Consider the following 24,080-nt stretch of genomic DNA (forward strand, 5'->3'; position numbering starts at 1 on the left):
AGTCAGTAATAATCCAAATGCTGTAAATTGCCGGACGCCTTTAACCTTTTATACTGTGTGTTACAACATTTCGTTTCATGCAGAATTTTGTGACAGCCAATGAAATGTACACTTTAAGAAATTGGCCTTGTTTTTCATAAAAAACAAAGTAAAATATTGGCACCCAAAATAATTCTGTGAAAAATACAGAACAACTTAAACATTTTACAATTTAATAGTGTTAGAACAGAAAATGTTTTGTGTGTGTGTGTGTGTGTGTGTGTGTGTGTGTGTGTGTGTGTTTTATCACCAGTTGTAAACTATCAAAAGTACAGGTTGGTTTGTAATACAGGGACATAAAAAAAAAAAAACTACATCGTTTAATATTTGCAAAAGCCTCATTAGAAGCTTGTCATTTTTACTGAATATTTCCCCAAATATTTAATATTCTCAAAAGTCTTGTAGGAAACATGACAATATTTTTACAGTGAAAGCAACTGCTCTAATTGATTTTGGTATGAATTAAAGGCATACAGTTGTGTTTTATGAGTCTTATCTGATATTAATCTAAAATACAAACTACAAAATTGTATAAAAAATATTTTTCATCACCTGTTAGAATTTGTATTTAGTATAAATTCTGTCTAATAAAGAAACTGTTTCTATTTATTATAAACATATTGAACATGAATTTCGTATGATATTCTCTGTGTACAAGTTGAATAAGCAGGTTGACAATATACATCCTTGTCGTACTCGTTTACCAATTTTGAACCAATCAGTTGTTCCATACCTGTCGTACTCGTTTACCAATTTTGAACCAATCAGTTGTTCCATACCTGCAACATAACTGTTGCTTCTTGATCTGCATACAGATTTCTCAGGAGACAAGTGAGGAGGGTCTGGAACTCCCATTTCTTTGTAATGTTTTTTATGTACTCTTTACCTTCTTCATGATCAAGTGAATGTTGGCAATTTGATCTGCTCTTTTCCTCTGCCTCTTTGAAATCTAGCTTGCATTTTTGGTAGTTCTTGGTCCACAAATTGCTAAAGTCTAGTTTGCAAAATTTTAAGCAAAACCTTGCTTGCTTGAAGTGTAGCTTGCAGGATTTTGAGCATAACCCTGCAATATGTCACAAAATAAGTGCAATTGTATGGTAGTTTAAATATTGCTTCTTGCTTAACAAGCTCAGCTGGGATACCATCTTATCTGGCAGCTTTATTGTTGTTGCTAATTATTTGTGACACTCCATCTTAGACAGAAGTTTTCTGGGGGTTTTTTCCAGAGCTGAATATACAGTATATACACAGTTCTTTAAAAAAAAGTATTTGTCCCTTCCTGATTTTTTTGCAAATTTGGCACACTTAAATCGTTCTGATCATAAAAAAAAATTAATATTAAACAAAGATAACCCAATAAATACAAAACAGTTTTTAAATACGTAATTACCTTTAAACCTAATAAATGGCCTATTTAAGGTCATACCACTGCAGCTCAGTTAGAATTAACTTTCGAAATATACTTTGACTAGGCCATTTCAAAACCTTAACTTTGTTTTATTTGAGCCATTTAGAGATGGACTTGCTGGTGTGTTTCAGATCGTGCTACATAACCAAAGTGCACCTGGGCCTAAAGTCAACAACATCAGCAACAACAACAGACAATTGGTATGGTAAGACGCAAAGGTCAGATGGTCTGAGACAGGTCTTGCAAGAACAGTATTAATTACTATGATGAAACTGCCTCTAAAGAAGACCTCCCCAGAAAATAAAGACAAAAGCCTACCTCTGTTACAGAGGTGAAGGTCATTAAGAGTGACCAGCCTCAGAAATCACCAATTAACAGCACCTCAGATTAGAGCCATTATGAAGGCTTTACAGAGTCTAAATAACTGACTCATCTCCATATCAACTGTTCAAATGAGATTATTGCATATTTTCGATGTCTTCATTATTGTTTTACAATGCAAAAAGATTTACAATGATAAAAATCAGCAAATACTTTTAAGTTAAAAGGAGTCTTTTGATTGTGCAAAATACCAGAACACAGGTATGAGAAGGAAACTAATACATCTTTACTCTTTACAATCTGTCGCTACAGTATTGCACCTATTTCAGCATTTTAAAAATGCTTGGACAACATCACAGATAACTTTTTTTTTTTTTTTTGCTAAATGTGTTTGCTATACTGTAGCTGGATTTAAACTCATGATCACTGAAAGGTGTTTTGCAAAACGCAAAACATTTACGTTACCACCCTTTCTACCTGATAGGACAACACTTGATTGTCAAAAATTTACTTTTTTAAAACTTCAGAGAACAATTGCCTATTGCCATTCAATGCATTTAAAAGAAGAGACTCCACACTTTCATACTTTGTTATGAAAACAAAACTTTACACCAGAAAAGTTTTAATTAAAATTTACTTCATATAAACAAGGGCATTGTAGACAGGAGGACTTGTCTAGTGAGTGGAAGTGGTGCCTTATTTTTCAAGACCATTGTCCGCTTTGTGGGTAAGAGTAGGCTAGATGAGGGGTATATTACAGCAAAACCTCTTTTCAGGAAATTTGGGCAAGGTCTGGTGACCTGCTGGCTCTGTCAATTGGTCTATAGCACCCACCCACCACAATAAAAAACCACCAAAACCTTTCTTGCCAGGTATCCTCTGATAAAAATTACACTCATTGACCACCTCATGAAAAAAGGTAGCAAGCGGTGTAGCAGGTTATGGTTATTGCTTACTCCTTAACCAGGCTCTCCTCAACCACCACTCTTTGGGCCAAGTTGAGCCTGTTTCCAGAGTCTTTGGTGAGGGCCCAGGGCTTAAAGTGCAGTTGCAGGCCACACCGCTGCAGACTTGCTAGCCTGGTGCAGGCATTGCAGGTCAAGCTTGGTTGAGCTTGGGTTTACCCAGTGGCATGGTCTAGCTGTGGTGGCCTGCTACTTCCAGGTCTTAGTGCCAGGATGAGGTGCTGCAGTAAAAGCTGTCAGCTGAAAGGGTGGACAGGACAATACAGCATCCCAACTATTTTCTTGATGATGTTCCCTATGCCAATTACCTAGCATTTTTATGTGGTAAGGGACCTTGAAATGTGTCCAGCTGTTCCATCACTCCATTCACTTTCAGGTATTTGGGCTGTAGCCATTGGTGGAATTCCGCTGCAGCACTGGTAGAGAATCCACAGTGCCCCAGTATCCTTAAGCTTGTTATAGTAGTCAATGTCCTGGCTGGAAGGCATAGAAGGATGGTTGAGCTTCCCTGGGTATTGTAGGGTCACACTGCTCTCTGTATCTGTGTTACTTTTCAGTCATCATCTGCTCCCAAGTTCCAAGTTTCCTTCAAAAGGAGAGGTGCTCCTCCCTGGAGCCAGTGCTCCTTAGGCCAGCATTCACCCCAGCACCATGGAGACAGTTGTGTGTGGAGTGTGCTACACTTCGTGCGAGTGGTACAAGCTGTTCATTTTTGCATATGAAAGGAGTAAATGCTAAATGGGACTAGGTGGCAATATTATTTGAATGCCATCTTTCCCTGCTTACCATTAGGCCCTAACATAAAGAGAGAGGAAGGAGCACTGACAAACATTTTTTTATGATGTTTCTCCACCTTGTCCAAATCGCCTTGTTCCCTAAGCCTGTGACCTAAAGGTGGAGAAGATTCAATTTGGATCAAGGGTGAAATTGTGGAGAAATTTCTGAACAGCGGCCATATTCATAACCAGGACGTGTAAATCTACCACGATATATGCCGATTAGCTCACCTTCAGTATTGTAAACAGGTGAGCCACTGTCTCCAGGTTTACCAGCTACAGATATTATAAAATCATTAATACACATTTGTGCCTTCATGTTCGAATGTGGACGACTAATCTGCCCCTCCTGCTTCAAAACAACTCCACCAGGGCTGAAGGTGTAAAAATACACAGTTCCAATTTCATTAGCTTTACCAATCTGATTTTGTAAACCATCACCAAGTGGACTGGTATCGCCAAGTAATTTCATGAAAGCCTGATCCCGATCCGAGTCACTGTTACAAGATTTTGTAAAAACAGCCTTATAGACCAGTATAGTCTCTTCAGTAGAGAAAGCAACAAGTATTTGAGACTTCCCTGAACGTGTATTCTTAATAACATGTAAGGCTGTCAAGACATGGCCATCACCATAGTAACACCCAAGTCCATTCGTACTGCTTTTCCTGGCATCATTTCTTATTTCTATTATGCAAGGTCTTTCCTCTGAAATCCTTAGACCAATTTTGGGATGATATTCTTGAATTTCTCCACTTTTGTAAACTACAGGGCCATTTGTAGATTCTAGTCTACATGAACATTTTTCCATAATATCCCTTCTATACAAAGACAGATCACTAGTCTGTGCATCTATAGGGTAAGCCATAGTAAAAGTTTGGGCATAGTCTTGTATGGATTACAATTTACAAATGAATGCAATGGATCATAGATGTATGGTGGATGTAATGTAGGGACCTTCAGGATGCCTGCAAAATGAAAAGTGAACAAAAATATCAATGATACTACTATTAGTAGTACTAGCCATATTCAATATTTGTAGTTAGTAAAAAAAAAAAACACAGACATTAAATGCAACACACAAAAGCAATAAGCAAATTACTACTAATTCCTCCATACCTCTGTATATACTGTACAGTGCATCTTGAAAAAATGATGAAAAAGTTTTTCTTTCTGTAGTTTAGTTTTAAAAAGGGAAGCTATTCTAGCTTTATTACACATGAGCATTTTTTGTCTTAAATTTATGATTATGGGCTAGAACTCATAAAAAAATTCAGCATATCAAAATATTGGAATATTCATTTAAAGAGATTTTGACAGAAGACCATAATCAACACCCTTTACAAAGAGGGTAAGCCACAGGAGGTGTATATTCATAAAAAGTTGACTGGAACGGAAAAGTGAGGTAGGAAAAGGTCCACAAGAAAGAGGAATAACTATAGCCTTAGAAGTATGTCAAACAAAGCCAAATAATAAACCTGGGAGAGCTTCATAAGATGTGCACTGAGGCTGGAGTTTTCAAAATGAGGCCTAAGCTGCATCAGGGCCGGTTCTAGACAGGCACATATGAGGGGGCAGTCAGAAATGTAAAGGGGGCATCATGTGTGTGTGTAGCCTGTAAATGAATACACACACTGGAGAGACAGAGACTTGAGGGAAATCTAATACCGTTTTGTGTAGTGTCCCTGTTTTGGCAGATTTTTCCGCTACCGCAGATCATTTTATCAAGTTGTAATATATTCATTTTGTGAGTACACTCAAAAAAATGAACATGGCTACCTGTTACATGTACTAAAATGTAATATGTGTTTTGTACATAATAATTTCATGTTTCCAAGATGAATATGAATAAATTATGTTGTATTTACATGAAATTCAACAACTTAACATGTATTGGATTTAATCATGTTGAGATAAACCAAAGAGATTTTGTCACTATGAAAACCGGAAATAGCAAAACCGGAAATCTCGCGAGAAGACATCGCGAGAAGAGAACACAGCGTGTTGAGAAGACAAACGTTTGGCGGGCGTGTGGAAAAGGTAAGCAGGAATTAATTCCCATCTTTCTAAATAGAAACCAGGCCCGTAGCCAGGGGGGGTTCGGGTGGTTCGAACGACCCACCCCCCACTGCCAAAGGTCCAGAATTTTTTGTTATTATTATTTAATTTTTTTAAACAGATTAAAATGGTTGGGGATTATTTAAAATAACACTTTATTACAAAACAATTTACAAAAAAAAAAAAAAACGCGACGTGACAAATCTGCGCAGCAACTGACGTTTTTTTAAATGTGTGCGGCGGCATCCGGCGGTGTATAATATGGGTCGAAAAGAGCAGGAGAGACAGAAGAGAAAGCAGGCAGCAGCGTCATTATCGCAGAATATTGAACATATGTTCAAAAAGACTGCAAAACAGAGTAAGTCTGTTACTACCTCAAGATCAAATTGCTAACGCTAATTAAGTGGTAGCTAATCGTCAACCCCACATCACACACAGAATAGTTCTCTTGTGCCTTTTCTTGAGCAGTCTGAATGGCTATGACAAGTCTGTAACATCTTAAATAAACATTAACAGACAGTAGCCTATCTGATGGATCTGTGAATTTATTATGTTAAAAATGTTAATCCATCAAAAAAAGAAAAAAGGACGACGAGTTCAATGCGTAAAAAAACCTGCTTGACCATGCTAGGATTTATTAACATTTAATTTTGAATTAATAAATTATTATATTAAATTAGTAAATGTATTAAATTATTCTATTAACCATAGGTGATGCTGTCTGGTGTCTATATGCGGTGTAGACAGCATTCGAATTAAGTTTATCATGAATAATTGTTACATAAAACATAAAATAAAATAAGCCCACAAAAAAATAATTTTTATCCATCCCACAATCTTGTAAGTACATTAACTGATCGTCTTTTCCCCGTAATATTTGTATATTATTATTATTAGATAATTATTGGTAATATTTTTATATTTGTTTATATTCCTCATTTCGATCTCTTTACTTTACGTTCTGAATGTAAATGATAGCCTACTGTAAATGCTCGACATGCCAATAAAGATTGAATTATGCTATATGACTGGGATTTTAAAGGTTGAATTTAACATATTTTATTATATTTCGCCTAATGAATAGACTATATAAATAACAATTCGTTGAATATTAAATATATTTTATATAAGTTCAATAAAGTGAAGAGGCAAAGACAAAGAAATGAGAGAGCATGTTGATGAGAGAAGTTGAATTTGTAGTTTAATAATATTCCAGTAAAAATTCCTTAAATGTATTCTGTTGTTAGTGTGGTTTTTCAACTTTTAAACTCTGTGTGTGGGTGTGTTTTTGAAGTGAAAAAAGTCACACGTGATCTTGATAAGCAATTTGACAACATTGTAGTAAATATTTTTGGTGCATCAAAAGCATGCACATTATGATACCAGCAGACAAGCTAATCCAGCACATGTCACTAAAATGCAGTATTTAATCCTCAAAATGAAATACAAAATGAGTAAATACTCAAATACAAAATACTGAGAAAAAAGGTCCACTTTTTAAAAAAAAGAACCCCCCCTTGCACTAGGCTGGCTACGGGCCTGGAAACGAAATACTGAACATAAATGTCATCTTCTGTTTAGCGATGTTTAGTCACGTTATTTTGGTTTAAGCTATTTCTTGTATTTTAATCACACTTAAAACACCGAGGGTTATATGCGCGTGCTTAATCTGCGGTTCGGCTCTGGTTTCGGTCTGTTCTTATGAGTTGTGAAGCGAGAGGAAGAAAGTATAAATATTGTTCATTTGATAAATTAAGTATCATGAATAAATTCATGATAATTTGATATTATAATTTTGATAAATCATTTGATAAATTAAGTATCTATCTCTGTATTTTTTCACAGGAGTTTGTGACTGAAAGTGTCCTGTCTGCATCTGACTTCATGAGTGTCCTAAACAACCGTCTCTAACGGTCATATTTAAAAGTCATAACGTACAGTTATAAAGTACAAAACGTTTCTGTTGGTGTTAAATTGTTTTTCTATGATTAATACTTATTTGTGGTGTTTTATGTTTTGTACATCTTTTCAAATTGAGACTTCATTTGTAAGTTGCTGCTGGTGTAAAATAAAAATCTCCGTTTTATCCCGTTTGTCTTACGCTTCCTTCCTTCACAGAATTCTGTTGCCCAGGGCTTAAAATTTAAATTTACTTGATTTGGATCAACTTAATTTACAACTGAAAAATGTGTTGTACCAACGCTATTCATTTATGTTAACAGTATTAAATTATGTTGGACGCAGCTGTAGTAAATAAGTTAAATGAACCTAATAAAATTAATTTGACTGAACCTAAGAACATTAAGTTGGGCCAACAAAATTGCTTAATGTTGAAAGAAAGCCATTAAATCAGGTGGAAATTCTTTCCATAATTTAATTACGTTCATTCAACAAGTTATTTTTTTGAGTGTATATTACCATGTGCTTTCTCAACAGCCCCGTAGAGCTGGCCAAATTTAAATATATATATATATATATATATATATATATATATATATATATATATATATATATATATATATTTCACTTTACATGTGGGTATATGAGGCTTTGACTTTTTAAGTCAAATTACAAAAGTAAACTAACTTTTTCACAATATACTAGATTTTCATGATGCACTGTACTGTATGTCTCCCATAACCTTATGTCTACACTATTATTTATTGTAAATATGGCACTTGCGCACTTCTGGTTAGACACTAATTGCATTTAATTTGGACACTTATTGCATTTAATTTGCTTGATTTTACTTTGCACAATAAAGTTAATTAATTAATTAATGCTTTAAGTTAAGCAATTCCATGTGCTTGATTTACAACTATAGCACCCTGTAAAAATTCATGTCAGTGAAATCTCCCTGGATACCACTGCCCCCCATCTTGCAAAACAGAAATCAGAAAATACCAGAAAACAACCTGAATAGTTGCCTGAGTGGTTACGCATCTAGAATGGCAGATTGTCCTTGATGATGAAGGATGTAAATTACACCTCAGCTCTTGTGACTTCTGTGAGATTTTGGTTTTCTTCCAAGAAGAACTGTGAAGAACTTTGAGCAGCTTCCCTGTGAGCGACTTCCTGAGTAAAAAATTAATAAAATAATTTGAAAAAAAGAAATTGGTGTATTCTCTGGTTGTTCATTTGTTTAGTGATTCCAAAAAACTAACTTGGGTATATTATATTATATTATATTATATTATATTATATTATATTATATTATATTATATTATATTATATTATATTTAAGCCATATCTCACGAGGCACGCTGTGTTAATATCCAGCATAACAGCATTCGCTCTCATGTGGTATGCATTAATTAAATTATGTTATAAGCACCATTAAAATCATGTTGTTGTTTTAATATTGTACTAAAACTTTAATGAGGTGTAATACAGGAATTGAGACCTTAACACATTGGTTCAATACCAACTAACCATTTAGTTGAAGTAATTTTAAGTATCTTTTTTTAACCATTAAACCCACCATTAGCAAAAGAAAAATATCTGATGCAAACAGTTCAGTGAGCAAAACTGCTTTTATTTCTACTGCTATTTCTTTTCTCTAAGGTGAAATGCCTTTCTTCCGACCTTATTATGGGACTTCTTGAAAGAAAAGAGAAAGAGTGTATGTGTGTGTGTGTGTGTGTGTGTGTGAGAGAGAGAGAGAGAGAGAGAGAGAGAAGAAATAAAGCCCCGCACATTCATTAAAGGAAACGTTACACCTGTAATCGAATAAGAGAGCGCGCGCACACAGACGCGCTGATTCAAACAATGACGTCACCTACTTCCTAGGCGCGCGAACAAGGATTTTCCCGGTCTCTGCGTCATTTTAATATCACCTGTAGCAAAGGTAATACAGTGAGCTGAAGATGTTAAGAACACTTTGTAATTTAAACAAGGGAACAGATGTTCCTGGGCATCAGGGAAATATGTTCCACCAGTGTATGGAATAAAGCTCAAGCTTTCTTTCTTGAAATTGTAGGATAAGAAATCAATTTCGACATGTAAAAATGCCGTTATAATAGGTTTTGTGTCCTTTGGCCTATGCCAATTACGCATTGCTTGAGCACACGCTCCTTTCCTCCAGGATGCCTCAAGTGCCCTTTTCTTGTTTTTGTTTTTTTGTTGTTGTTGTTTTTGTTTTAATGTGTATGTGCGTATGGAGCCCTGTCTTTGCCCCTCAACAATAAAATTTAACTTTTAATCTCAATTTTGCTAAATAAAAGGATCTGGCTTGCATCAGTCACATGACTGCCATTAACCAATGCTCGCCCTTGGGGGCCGAGCGCGCTCGTTACGAGCCGGGTACGAGCTCGCAAAGTGCACGCGCATTTTCTGCAGGCTGAGTGGTGCAGAGCTGGAGGAGAGGCAGGCAAATTAATTGGAAGGTGCAGACTGCAACAAAACAGAAAATAGGGTGTACAGCGCACACTATAGTCTATAACAACAAATGAATTGAAATAAATGAGCGTGCTGTTTGTGCTACAAAGCGCCAAACATTACCTGTCCTTTTATGAACTGCACAAGTAGCGGTGGTCATTAACTGCTAGCTAACTGGGTAAGGGTGTTACAAGAGGGTCTGCAGCTCTGTCCACCGTTTTAGGGAAAATGTTTTGTTTTAAAATAAGTTACAGGACTTTTCCCTTCTTTTCTGGAGGGCTTTTATTTCACTTAAACGATCTAATATGGATATCCACATAATTATGGATTATTATATTTATGATATTCAAAAAAGCACTGTTTTTAAAGAAAATATATTAAGTAGATGATATTAGGTTTATATTTAAAATTAGATAAAATGTTGATTTTACAGCAGTAAAATTATTGTATCTCTACAGTTTAAACACTTAATAAGCACTGCATGTTTGTGTGTTATTTAATACATTCTCACCCTACCATGACCCCTGTCTTTTGCACTACTACTATTCTGGTTTCAGTTTATTTCCCATTTTTTTTTAATCTGTTGCCTTATGGTTCCAAGCATTGTCACCAATCTTTTTACATTTTATTTGGTATCTCAAAGCACTTCTTTAATCAGCTACCTACAGTATGGACAGTTTAATGTCAACACAGCCCTGCCCTCCAGCACTATAAGCAACAGGAGCAGCAGTAATCCCTCAACAGCCATCATTGTACGCCATCAGCTAAAACATAGGCTGTATTTGCTTTGCATAGTCCCCACCTGATGACAGTCATACAGTATGATGCAATTTCGTCATAAATGTGAGTTGTTTTTATTCTGCCTGTTCTATCTTTTTTTTTTTTTTTTTTTTTTTAACTTTGAGCACTTGCCACTTTAAACGTCTCTGCACGGCCCTGAGTCTTGGTCGCGTCGCACAGCAAATCATCAATTTAAAACGTCCCGATTATCTTTTGAAATACAGAAATATCCTGTAAACATACCTGATTATCTTGCATAGACTAATTAAAATGAGGGAGAAGACGTGACAATCCTTATTCGCATAGCGTTAGGTAGTGGATGACGTCATTATTGGAATCAGCGCGCATAGTGCGCGCAACCGAGGAATTATTTTGATGACAGTGAATTTCCTGGAACACCTGTGTATTGTTCATGATTTGCATGAGCTGCTTTTAACATGCTTGACAATCCCGCAACTTCAGGTAGAGTTGGGATGTCTAAATTAATATAATTCTGTTTATTTCCCCTTAAGCGGGGTTTTTGCAAAAAGAATCGAAACGTTCTCTCGAATGTTTTCTATGGCACGTTTTTAGCAAAGCAACAATAAAAAGATACAATGAATTTAATGTGAAGTTTTCTTTTCTTCTATAAGACTTACCGGGGTTAATACATTAAGCTTTCCAAAATCAGTTCCTCCAGGTCCTGTACAGTACTGTGGTATGTAAGCCGGCCAGGTGCGGGCTGCGTTTCGTAGGCGTAAGATCACATCAAACTGTGTGAATGTACATTTGCGCGCTCCCGCTGCGGACACTAGCTAAATATGCATAAACATGTGGAACATTAATTGTGACGGAATAGAGAGCGAAGATGATTTTTTTTTTTTTTGCGTTCATGATGATTCTACCGTGTCTTACTTGAAACAAAAAAGCATTTTAAAGGCTTCTAAATAAATACGCGAAAAATAGAAGAAAATAGATAAATGCATAATTTAAAGATGAGCGAATTATCCAAAAATAAAGAGTATCACACTAATTTGATTTAAGATGTCGAACAGAAACTTATTTATAAAATGCGCCACCTATACTACGGCATACAAAACTATTTCATTTAAGATTTAGTGCTTCTTTTCAAAAGTAGACATTGACTCTTAAAACCCAGATCATTTTAGCCACTATTTTTTCGGCTGTTTTATAATAAACATATATAGGACTCAGGATTGTGCAGTATAGAGTGACATATTTTTTTTTTTACACCACAGAACATGATGGCGATAACTGAATTTTAGTTCATAACCATTTACCCAAACATGTCTGAGAAAAAAAAATAATAAGCGGGTCATAGGAAAAGGAATAACAGATATATACATGATCAGGTGTTTTTATTGTTGTTTTCGCTTGTTTCTATGATCAAATAAATAAATAAATAAATAAACAAATAAATAAAATGCTAATTTTGAGAGTTATACACTTTTGCGACGTTATTCTGGTAGTGGTCAAATTTACCCTTAATAAAAGTAATTATAAATGTAATGATTTCTTTCTTCCTTCCTAACATACCCGAAAACCCAAATGCACAGTTTAATATCTGGAGCCTCCCGGCAAAGCTTGCATATACGGTTTACACAGTACAATTATATACTTCCATGCAAGCCTTAATCCTGTAATCTGCTGTGCTGCTTGGTTTTTAATAAAGATTAAGTGCTTCTGTTAAAAAGTTAACATTAACAATTGATTTTCAACAGAAAACACTGCCGCCAAACAGTACAGATGTCCTGCAGGCTGTGCCAATTTCTGTTAAACAAATTTAATCCTAACCATCAAAAGGAGTTTTGGTGTCAGCTCTGCATTCAGTGTTACACTGGCTTTTTTATAGTGTTTGATCCAGGTAGCTAGTTTGTCCTGACATTATAGAAGATTGAGAACATCAATTATTGTCTTGTCTTCTTGTCTTCCTGGTGCTTACTGGTAGCCATCCACTATGTTGAATGCTGCAAATATTTAAGCCCTTAAGACCCCAAGCTTTGTAATCACCCTCATTTGGCTGGTACCCTCTCTACTAATCCCTCCTGGGTTTTTTGCAGGTACTCATTTTCTCATTAAAAAAAAGTGTTTGATGTCTTTATCCCAACTGTAGGTTTTCTGGACGTTTAGAAAATTCTTTCCATCACCATTGTTTTTGCAATAAACTATCACACAGATAGATGCACAGCTAGACTGCTTGAATCTCCTGCTAAATGGTAATGTAAGCCATTATGTCATCTGCATAGGTCGAAAATACCTCTTCCTCCTAGTCCTTATAAACTTTGCATGTTTCAATCCATTACAGTACAAAATCCTTGAATCTGTCACAAAAGCATCTAGTAGCATCTAGTATAATAAAATGTATTCATGATCCACTCTGTCATAATTCTTTTCCTGGTCTAAAAAAAACTCAGATCACAAAAGTTTCCCTCACATCACTTCACTTCACATGACCTCCCCACACTGATCCCAACACCAGCAGCAACATCTCCAGGTTGAACATCTCCATGTCTTTATGTACTGTATAGTGCATTTTATGCTCCTGTTGCTTGCATTTAGCATGTACAATATGATTTACTTTTGAAATCTTTAATGGTAAAAAAAATTAAAGATTCTGAAAAAATTCTGAATGACATGCATATTTTAGCACTATCTATACAGTATACAGTATATGCACATACAGTATGAGCAGAATGTGAATAAGACCCGAGGATAAGCATAGGAGCATCTCACGTGTGGAACTGCTGCTGCTTTCATCACAAAGATTCTCCTATGCTTATCCTAGGGCCTTATTTACATTCTGCTTGTACTTAATATCATTAAACATGCCTAAACTGTTTGTCTTTACTCTTTTATGCCTGTTTGATCTAATTGTGGAACAGTATTTCTTAATGACTTTTCATTGTAGAATATAGAAGCAAATACAACAGCATTGAGGAAATGATGCATAAAGTTGGATAATTGTGGTGCATTATTCAGTGCAGTGATTTGTGTACAGTGCCCCCAAGTGGGCAGTTACTGATACTGCAAAGACCATATTTTTTAACTAAAAAAACTTGAAAATCCCTGAAGCAATAAGAAAAAGAAGAGGAAGAATATAATAATAATAATAATAATAATAATAATAATAATAATAATAATATGATTAATTTTTTCATGTAAAGCATTTATTTATATTTACAGTGGTGACCAAAATAATGAACATATAAGGTGTTAGAGTTTTCCCTGTGCATAAAACAGGTGCTAATCAGCTAAAGAGATCTACTATTTAGTTGTACATAATTATTTTATATAATAACTTAATCTTTTAAATAAAATATATTGTGATTAATGTGTGCCTGTTGAGTTGAAAAGCCAGTCTTTTTAAAGCCATATTGTAAGTTTCTATGGTTCTAATTTCTAGTTTGTTTTTTTAATCCAGATCTTGGAATCTGATTTGGAATTTGAATCTGAATCAAAGGCTCTTGAGACAGCCCTTTGTACTACCCTTTGCTTTATTACAATTGTGACACTGGAGCAAATTAAAAGACAAATGAATTTAAAAAATAATATTTTTTCTTGAGAGCCCAGAAGATCATGGCAGAAATTTGCCTTTACTGTAATAACTTGCGGTCACAGAGAAAATACTTTTCTTGTGTGCATAGAGCATGTTATGGTAGCATAATATTATAACATTCGCTTGTTGTTGCACTGAAAATGTATACAGTATATTACAGCCTTTGAGTATATCTAGAGGTGAGCTGAAAAAGGTTTGGAGAACCTGACTAATGTTAGCAGCTGTTTGTATGCTGTCTGTGTTGCAGGGTCTACCGTGTATGTCGTACTGTACTGTGTATGTCAGCCACACATTTGCTAGTAAGTATACACAACTATTCTTACATTAGTTTTAATATCTGTACACTTCCTGTTTGTTTGAATCTGTGACTCTAAATCTTTTGTTCCTCCATCATTGCTTGCCTTGAATTCAAACCGATCCAAACATCTGTGTGTGGGGTGCTAAGGAAAAGGAAGGAACCAGATATATGTTAAGCCTTTTCTGTACTAAACGTCCTAAAAACAAGTGAGGATGACAAAGCAATGGCAAACAGGTGTTCCTGCAGTGATACACTTTGAATGTTCCATTTAATATTAACATTTTATTCAGGACTGTATCGTAAACAACAGGGTTCTTCAACTACCATGGTTTAGTGCCGATAGTTTCCAGCCCAATTTGGTGATTCTTCTGCTGTAGCTGATTCAACTAATAGGAGGAAACCAACAAAGTATAGGGAGAGCATTCACACAGAGGCAGAAATCGAACCCGGGCAGGAATTGAACCCAGACCCTGGAGGTGCAAATTGACTGTGCTAACCATTAGGCCACCGCGCCTTGCTTGTAATTAATTAGTGCCTGTTTATTAAAGTCACTGTGCAGCCAGAATGTATCTCTTTTATTCTATTTTTTTTTTTTTTTTTTGTTAATCCTAGTTTCAGTAAAAAAAAAATGAGTCGAGTTTTAATTTGTCATTTCCACATTTTGGAAAATAGCTACCGCAGCCTATAGTCTACCTATCTAAATTTCCATATGGCCTCATATCTAGTGTTAAAATGACACAAGAAAAACTTTGGTTCAAAGTTTAATTTCTTAAACAGGGAAAAAGCATTTCTTTTCAAACAGGCATATTGTCTTAGAAATCTGCATGCAGACTGAGAGTCCCAATGAGCCAGTCAAAGATGAAGGTGGCGAGGAAAGAATTCCTGAGATGACATGAGGAAGTGCAATATAAGTCATAACATCACACAGATGCAGATGTAATGGCAGTGATGTTGCAATAATGATGACTGCAAGAAACTCTCCAAGGAAGAAACCTTGGGAGGAACTAGACCCAAAAGGGAACCCATTCTCATTTGCGTCGACAAAACAACATTCTGTTGGTATTGAGAATCTTTGATAGCGACATCTTGATAAAAACATCTGAATAGCAACATCTCAAAAGAAACATTCACTTCAGAAGAACATATCAAGAGGGCATCAGGATGAGTTACATTGGCAGTCCAGAATGCAAAAGGAAACACTGCAGAAGTCCATCAGTATCACCTTGCAGATATTCTAGACTGGGGCAGGAGGGAGAGATGGGGAGGAGACAGGGGTTACAATATTTATACCACATGGCTTGTCAAAAAGTGCCTATTTCTTTACCAGAGTAAAACTTACCAGGTTGTTGCAAAGGCTAAGGTTACATCATCCTGGGCAGCCGCCTGGAAAAAAGTGAAGTGGAATGGTGTCTGGAGAAACAAAAGTTGCCTATTGTGCAGACCATGCCTACTCAGAATCAATGTAAAGGGATAAAAGTCTAAAAATATATATCTTAAACTGATATATATCTGACTTCTATTGATTTGCTTTAAATATTAAAATGAAATTAAAATGTTTTTGTTTATGACACTGCTCATGCTGCTCTGCTCACAGCGCACTCACAGATTCTCATAACATTTTTATTTATATTTATTTTTTATTTATATTTATTTTTTATTTATATTTAATTTTTATTAATATTATTTTTTTATATTTAATTTTTATTTATATTTTATTTTATTCATAAAAACTTTTTTATATATTTTAAGATATAAAAAATTAAAATATAAAATAAAAATTGTTTAACATGATAATATATTAGATAAATGGGCTAAATTGTGGAAAAATTTTAGAACAGCGGCCATATTCACATAGACAGTGCGTAAAGATTCCCCGATATATTCCAATCAGTTCATCGTTAGCATTGTACACAGGCGAGCCACTGTCTCCAGGTTTCCCTATGACAGATATTATAAATTCATCAGAACACATTTGTGCTTGCATGCTTGTATTTGGATTAACACTTTTACCCTCCTGCTTCTGAAAATTCCCATCAGGGGTTTTTGTGTAAAAATATAAATTTTCATTTGTATTAATGTGTCCAATCTGATCGTGTAGACCATGTCCAAGTGGAGTTGTATTGCCAAATAATTTAATAAAAGCCTGATCTCGCTCTGGGTCAGTGTTACATGATTTTGTAAAGCATGCCTTATAGATTAGTTCACAGTTTTCAGTAGAAAAAGTACAGAGTATTTCTGAGTTTGCTGCATCTTTGATAACATGAAGAGCAGTCAGGACATAGCCATAACCATAGTAACAGCCAACTCCATAGGTTTTTTTTTCTGGGATTTTAATTTTGCATTGTGGTAGGTTAATACTGTGCAATGTATCTAAAATTTTTGGATCATATTCAGAAAGGTTTCCATTTTTGTTAATAATAGGTCCATTTGTAGATTTTAGCATAGTTTTCAAAGATTTCTTTCTAAATTTAAAAAAATTTTGAATATATTTTGGAATCATAATGTATCCAGACAACCTGCAAAAGAAGAAGAAAATCACGGCATTATTATTATTATTATTATTATTATGATATAAAGTACCAGTTTCACAGGACAATTTGCTAAAATGCTCCCTTGTATCTATATTTTGTTGTATGAAACCACTCTGATATAATTATATAGAAATTTGCACTCTTTTTAAAACATATAATATAAGCTGTGTACCCATACAAATCGTCTAATTTGTGTAATCCTGTATTTTCCACATTGACAAGGGAATGCTGGAGAGATGTGCTTGATTAAAGCGCACAGCTTGATAAATTATAAGCCTTTTGTTTCTGGGTTGGTAAGTTCCACTGCCAAGTCACATCCATAATGTTTTATAGGTTTCAGTTTAAGTGCGTCAATGTAAAGTGTGATGAACACATCGTGACCCCCGGATTTTGTACAATCTCAGTGCTTAAAGCTGACAAACCTGTTTAACATGTTTTACTTTCAGGTTTCTGGGAAATGAACATTCACAGTGATTATAATAATCACATCATTTACCACAATTATCTTAACTTTTAACATTGTATAATTTAAAATAAATTAAAATATTTGTGACTGCCTCTGCGGCAACCTCCAAGCTGTATGTTTATAGTATTCACATCTTAATAGACAGACAACCCAAAAGTACCTGTGGAAACGGACTGGTTTTGTCATGGAAGCAGCTACAGTCTAGCCTGCTACCTGCAAAGTGTTGGCCCATTAAAGCTAAACGCCTATCATTCCAACAAACAGGTTAAAGGGTTGATTTTATTAAATAAAACCCCAGACAATCTAAAAAGTAACCAATTTGAATGTATCTATGTACAGTGCAGGTACACATCAGTATAAACATCATTCCATGTATAATTTAAAAATAATTCACCATAATCAGCGCAAAATTTGGTATTTTGTGATTTTGTATTTTATATATTCTATACAAAACAAAACAGTTTTTACAAAATAACTTGTATAAAAACTTTAGAAGACACTCACCAGGTCCAAATCATTCTTTATCACATGCGACTGCAAGGGAGAAAATGAAACCGATTTCTTTTATTAAGTTTGCCAGCCAATCACGTTTCAGCAGATGGCAGGAAGTGAAGACGATACTCTTTTACAAAACCAAAAATGGTCAAACACTCCCTGCCTTTAGGGGAGTGATATGACTCATCTATGCCACATGTAGTTCGCATAATGTGGTGGATGAGCAACCTCTACTGTAGCTATTTATCTTTAAATGAAGACCGTAGATCCACATCTTTGCCAAAATTATTTTTAAAAATCTTTGGTTTGTATGATTGATTATTGTACAAATTCATGGTCTATAACAGGGTTTTAATTAAATGGCCCTGCAATAATTTGTTGGGCCAATGTTAATTTGACAAGGTGATGTTATGAAATTTCTGGAATTTATTGCCACATTCTCTCTACATTCCTGACCTTGCTCCAAGCTGTTTCCACATGCTTGGGCCATTAAAGGAGTTCATGGGAGGCTTCCACCGACTTATTGCCAGTTACTACAAAATCAAAAAATGCAACAATAATGCAACAAACACTATATACTGTATTTAACACAAATGTATGAATAATACAAATATGCAAAACCTATGGAAAATACCAAATCTGTTTCTTTGCCTGATTACAATACATACATCTCCAACATATACAACCTTCTCCAACACAATATAATAATATACACTTAACAAAAATATAAACGCAACACCTTTGTTTCTGCTCCGATTTTTCATGAGATGGACTTAAAGATCTAAAATTCATTCCAGATACACAATATTACCATTTCTCTCAAACATTGTTCACAAATCAGTCTAAATGTGTGATAGTGAGCACTTCTGCTTTGCTGAGATAATCCATCCCACCTCACAGGTGTGCCACATCAAGATGCTGATCTGACATCATGAGTAGTGCACAGGTGTACCTTATACTGCCCACAATAAAAGGCCACCCTGGAATGTGCAGTTTTGTCTCACAGCAAAATGCCACAGATGCCACAAGCATTGAGGGAGCGTGCAATTGGCATGCTGACAGCAGGAATGTCAACCAGGTCTGTTGCTCGTGCATTGAATGCCGTCACCAAAGGCGTTTCAGAGAATATGGCAGTACATCCAACCGGCCTCACAACCGCAGACCACGTGTAACCACACCAGCCCAGGACCTCCACATCCAGCAGGTTCACCTCCAAGATCGCCTGAGACCAGCCACTCAGACAGCTGCTGAAACAATTGGTTTGCATTTTTTGGACCTAATGTGCTCTGTGAGTAGAAATGTGCAGAATAAAAAAGCTGTTTGTCTGACGCATGAAGACAGGCACAACAATCAAATTCTCTTCCACTAGATGGCAGGAGTTGGCTAATTACCCTCTATATCTACCTTTTGCCATTCAAACAATAGAATTACTAGGTGTATTACTGTTCATTGCTCCGGGTGTGACAGCGGGCAATATAATGAAAGACAATACAATAAAAGTTATCTTTCCTTTGGATTTACTTTTACTGGGGAACCAACTCTGTTATGTTTCTTGTGTGGGGGAAAAGCTGTCCAACAAAGTCATGCTTCCAAGCAAAGTGGAACACCATCTCCAAACTAAACATCTGGCACTTCAAATAAAGTGCAGAGACTATTGAGAACAGGCAGCTTTTTTTTTTCTTTTTTTTTTTTTTAGAAAAACCACAATAATGTGTGAGAGAGCTTTTGAAGTTAGCTACCAAGTCATCACTAAATTAAAAACGGCCACACACACCCTGGCAGAGACATTAATACTACCTGCCTGCAAAATCAACGTAAATGTGATACTCAGCATTGGTACTCTTAAAGAAAATAACCCAAGCCCCTCTCACAACTAATACAAAAACATCATATGTATTTTTGTGACATTTTGTTTGGAGGTGTGCCGCGGGATTTTTTTCCAATGTAAAATATGTGCCACGGCTCAAGAAAATTTGAGCACACTGCAATATAGTGTAAAGTACATTGTCTAGGTGATTTTACAGATTGTGCAGTTAAACCCTCTGATGTTATCGTTCAGTTCTGTGTCTCCTAACCATATCTGCATGTTGTAGATATTTAAAAACCCAACTTTGGTGTGACCTAAAAGAAGGCTGGTTTCATTTTAGAAACTTCCTCTTAATGTTTATTTCTTCTCAAGGAGGAGCTATTCCCCTTGCCTTCTAGAGATCGAAATCTACATCTACATTTGTGATTCCTTTGTGACAACTTAAACTGTCATTTGTCTAACAGCTCTGAGACAGTGCCACATTTTAATCTTAAAACCCCCACCAGTGATCTTATCTGCTTGTCAAATTGACTTAATCCTTATTGCAAATATAACAGAGGGGTCGGTTCGTTAATGAAGAAAATCAACACCAGCTCTTATGAGGTGTAAACTCATGAAAACAAAGTGATTATACATTTTTTGGCAACTTGCTCCATGGCGGTTGTGCAAATGTGGCAGGAGGACTTGCTGACATGTTAAAGCAACGTGAGGTTTTATTTATAGACAGCAACAGTTCCTTGTTTCAGATATTGATGTATTTGTGTAACATGTGGATTGAATGGTTTTGAATTCCTCAAACACTGCAGAAGCAGTTACAAGAACCACAATAATTACACAATCTGAATTATTACAACATTCATAAGTAACAGCAGTAATAATAATATCTGCTCAAGACTCTAGATAACAAAAACGTAAAATACTGCATTATATAATAAAGACAAGAACAAAATGAAGAACAGATAAGATCTTTATATAATACAGTTTTCCACTACATAAAAAATGTACTGTATTGAACTTAAATACATTATTGACAATAGAAAAAAACAAACTAAATTTTCATATATTTTATAATACAGTGAAGTTTAGTTAACTCTTATTGATTCTTTACTTAAAACACTTCATTCTTTCTATAGTAAGAACGTATAGTATGAACCTTTATAAATATATTTAAGACAATAATGTACTGACACATTATTATTGATTGATTGATTGATTGATTTTTCATAGGCTGATTTTACATTTATGCAAGGAGGTCCAGTGTTGGCACATACTGTAACAGAGAATTTTCCACCATGGGAAAGTCTTGAGGATATTAGGCTTTTCAGTTTCTTGGTAAGGGTACAAGCATACATTGTATTTTTGTAAGTTGTATTTATTTATTTTTTTTGTAAGTTAGACTTTCCAAGGAATTCCTTGTCTTGACACATTGCTGCAGTATAAAAGGCGCCCTCTGCTTCTTTGTTCCAATAAAAGCAAGTCTTGGAGGAATTCAGAGATGTTGGGGCAGCAACAGAACTGTAACTAACTAATGAGGCCGGGGTATGCCAGTTGGAGACTACCTAAATGTTGCCTGGCTCAATTTCTAGCTTACAGTACATGGTGAAAAAACAAAAACCAGGAACATGATGGATGTTGAATGAAACTTGCATGACGAATGTTGCATGAAACACACGAAAAAAAAAACATGCTATTGTATAAGTAAACGAACATGAAAGAATTTAGAAAGAATTTAGATTCGAGAAATTCTGACAAGATGGTATGGGGATATAGATCTAGCTTAGTGTAGATTTTGGCTCCCTGGAGGACCACAAAGGCAGTGGCCATAAGTGGTAGAAGGTACCTCTATAGTCAATACAAGGGCGAAGGGATACGTCTTTTTTATTCCTACCCAAAAGGAACCCACGGGAGAGGCAGATGGGCAGGTAATTCATGCAATGAGAGACTCTGTGATGTATTTGTTCATGGTCTCGCTTTTTTGATGTGCCAGCGAGTAGAGGAGACCACAGAGACAGGTACCACAGAGCAGGTCTATGAAGCAATCATAGGGTTGATAAGGATGAAGAGACATGACTTGAGTCTTGTTGAAGACTTGCTTAAGGTATTCAGCAGGCACGCTGGAGATATCAGGAGTTTCATTAGTCGTGACCAGGATGGAAGACAACGGAACTGCAGAGCAAAGGCATGATGTGGAACATAAGGGACTCCACCCCATGGTAGTGTGACTTGGCCAGTCAATTTGTGGGTCATGAAGTGCTAGACAGAAAAGTCAGAGAACCACCACTGCATGAAAAGAGCTGTTTATGGAGCAGTAAATTTTTGTAAATTCCATTGATTTTCGGATATACAGTATTCAAACAAATACAGACTAAAAATTTCAAATTCCACATTTCCGTATATGTCCGAATCTTTACAGTTTCAGATGTGTGCCTGTTGCCATGGCAGATAATCCTTTGAGGATTTTTTTTCACACCCAAGAGATATTTGCATTTCATACAGTACCTATAGCTCTCTCATGTCAGGTTTGACCTAAAACTTTGGTTCTTTTTTTTTTAGCCCAACCCAAAACCTTATCAGCTGTTGGTCCACCATATGCATTTGCATTTATCTTATTGGTTGGGCTTACATTTTAGCCCACCTACACCTCCAGATATGTAGACCTGCTTATATACCTACAGGCCTTTAATACTATTTACAATATAATTACTTAGACAGGGATAGAGTTTTGATATATTTTATTACAAGAATGAAATATATAAAAGAACAAGTATACAATAGTATCAATAACAATAGTATCCTGTATTTATGGTCGCGGAGACCTGGAGGCTTAGGGCACAAGGCAGGGTACCAATCCATCGCAGGACCCACACACACACATACACACACTCACACACTACGGGCAATTTGGGAACACCTAACCTGCACACCTTTGAACTGTGGGAGGAAATCAGAGTCACTCTGCGACATCACACGGAAGTGATGGGAGGCAACATAGTGTGAGTCTGCTTCCATTCTTTTCTGTAGCTCCTGGCACAGAGCTGACAGTTGTGGGCTTCTGTGTGGAGGTGCTTTAACAACCCAGACTGGCCTCCCATCAATAATGCCATCTTCTTCATCAGACATTAAATCAAGAGTTGCCTAGTTCCAGAGTCGCCATTCTACATCTGTCTGGAAGACCTTCATAACAGAAACTTTTACTTACTAAGACAGCTTATAGCATTTTTAACAGCAATAGCTATTTAAAAGGAGTACAAAGTAAAATTAACAACATTTATCAAATTCCTACTGTATACTTACTCTTTTCTTTTTTTTTTCTTTTTTTTTTGGACAAAGTTTTAAATGATTCCCTCAGTTCAGCTTTGTTAGGCTGGTCCATTAAATATTTTGAACAGAATAAAACATATTTTTAGCAACACTTCATTAAATATATAATCCAATGCCTCTGGGTCAACTTCAGTACAACTCACACATAACTCCTTTAGAATGTACAGTATGAGGTCACCATTTGATTGTGGAGGGAATGTACCCTCTTAAGAGGAGAAACCCAGACATGATTTTGTTAAATTCATAATAACCATTTAATAAACAATATCAAAAAGTTATGTTGAAAAATGTATGTTTATTGTAACCCAGTTTGTGCATCATATCTGTGCAAATTCTTATCATTCATATTTTCCGCCCTCTTTAAAGGGCATCCAAAACCTTTTACTTACAACAGCTAATTCACTATTTCCAGTTTACTATTTCCAAATACCTTCGGATTAGGCTCATTTTATGCAGTGCACAGTAGTATGCGTATTCTCTATGACAAAGAAGATCTCCAGAGAATGATTCCCAGATACTCTGAAGGTAAGTGGGAGGGTTATGACAAGAAGAACAAATAAAAAGAACAAAAACAAGAATAACAAGTTAAGATTTCTCCCTTAGAGAAATCATGTGAACATACATACATTTTCACACTCAGTGCCAAACAAACCTTTTCAATTTTTGCTTCGTGGCTGGCTTTATCATAATATCAGCAACCATGTTCTCAGTGGGACAATACTTCATGATTACCTTGCCATCATTTACAGTCTCTCTGATAAAATGGTACTTGATATCAGTGTGTTTGCACCTATGCCTACAGACTGGGTTTCTGGCTAGTGCTATGGTACCTTGGCTGTCCTCATACACTCTTGGTTGTATGTATTGGTACAGTACGTGTCTATA

The 24,080-nt window shown here is 35.7% G+C and overlaps 1 long non-coding RNA gene across 1 annotated transcript; it reads right to left on the bottom strand.

Annotated features, from left to right (window-relative positions):
- Positions 1 to 15,322: 15,322 nt before the first annotated feature.
- LOC128520559 (uncharacterized) lies at positions 15,323 to 16,314 on the bottom strand. Its single transcript, XR_008357945.1, has 2 exons — positions 15,915 to 16,314; positions 15,323 to 15,814 (listed from the first exon to the last, which is right to left on the bottom strand). It is a non-coding gene; the product is annotated as an uncharacterized LOC128520559 (long non-coding RNA).
- Positions 16,315 to 24,080: the final 7,766 nt, after the last annotated feature.

This window comes from Clarias gariepinus, chromosome 4 (genome assembly GCF_024256425.1).
Source record: "Clarias gariepinus isolate MV-2021 ecotype Netherlands chromosome 4, CGAR_prim_01v2, whole genome shotgun sequence".
NCBI lineage: Eukaryota > Metazoa > Chordata > Actinopteri > Siluriformes > Clariidae > Clarias > Clarias gariepinus.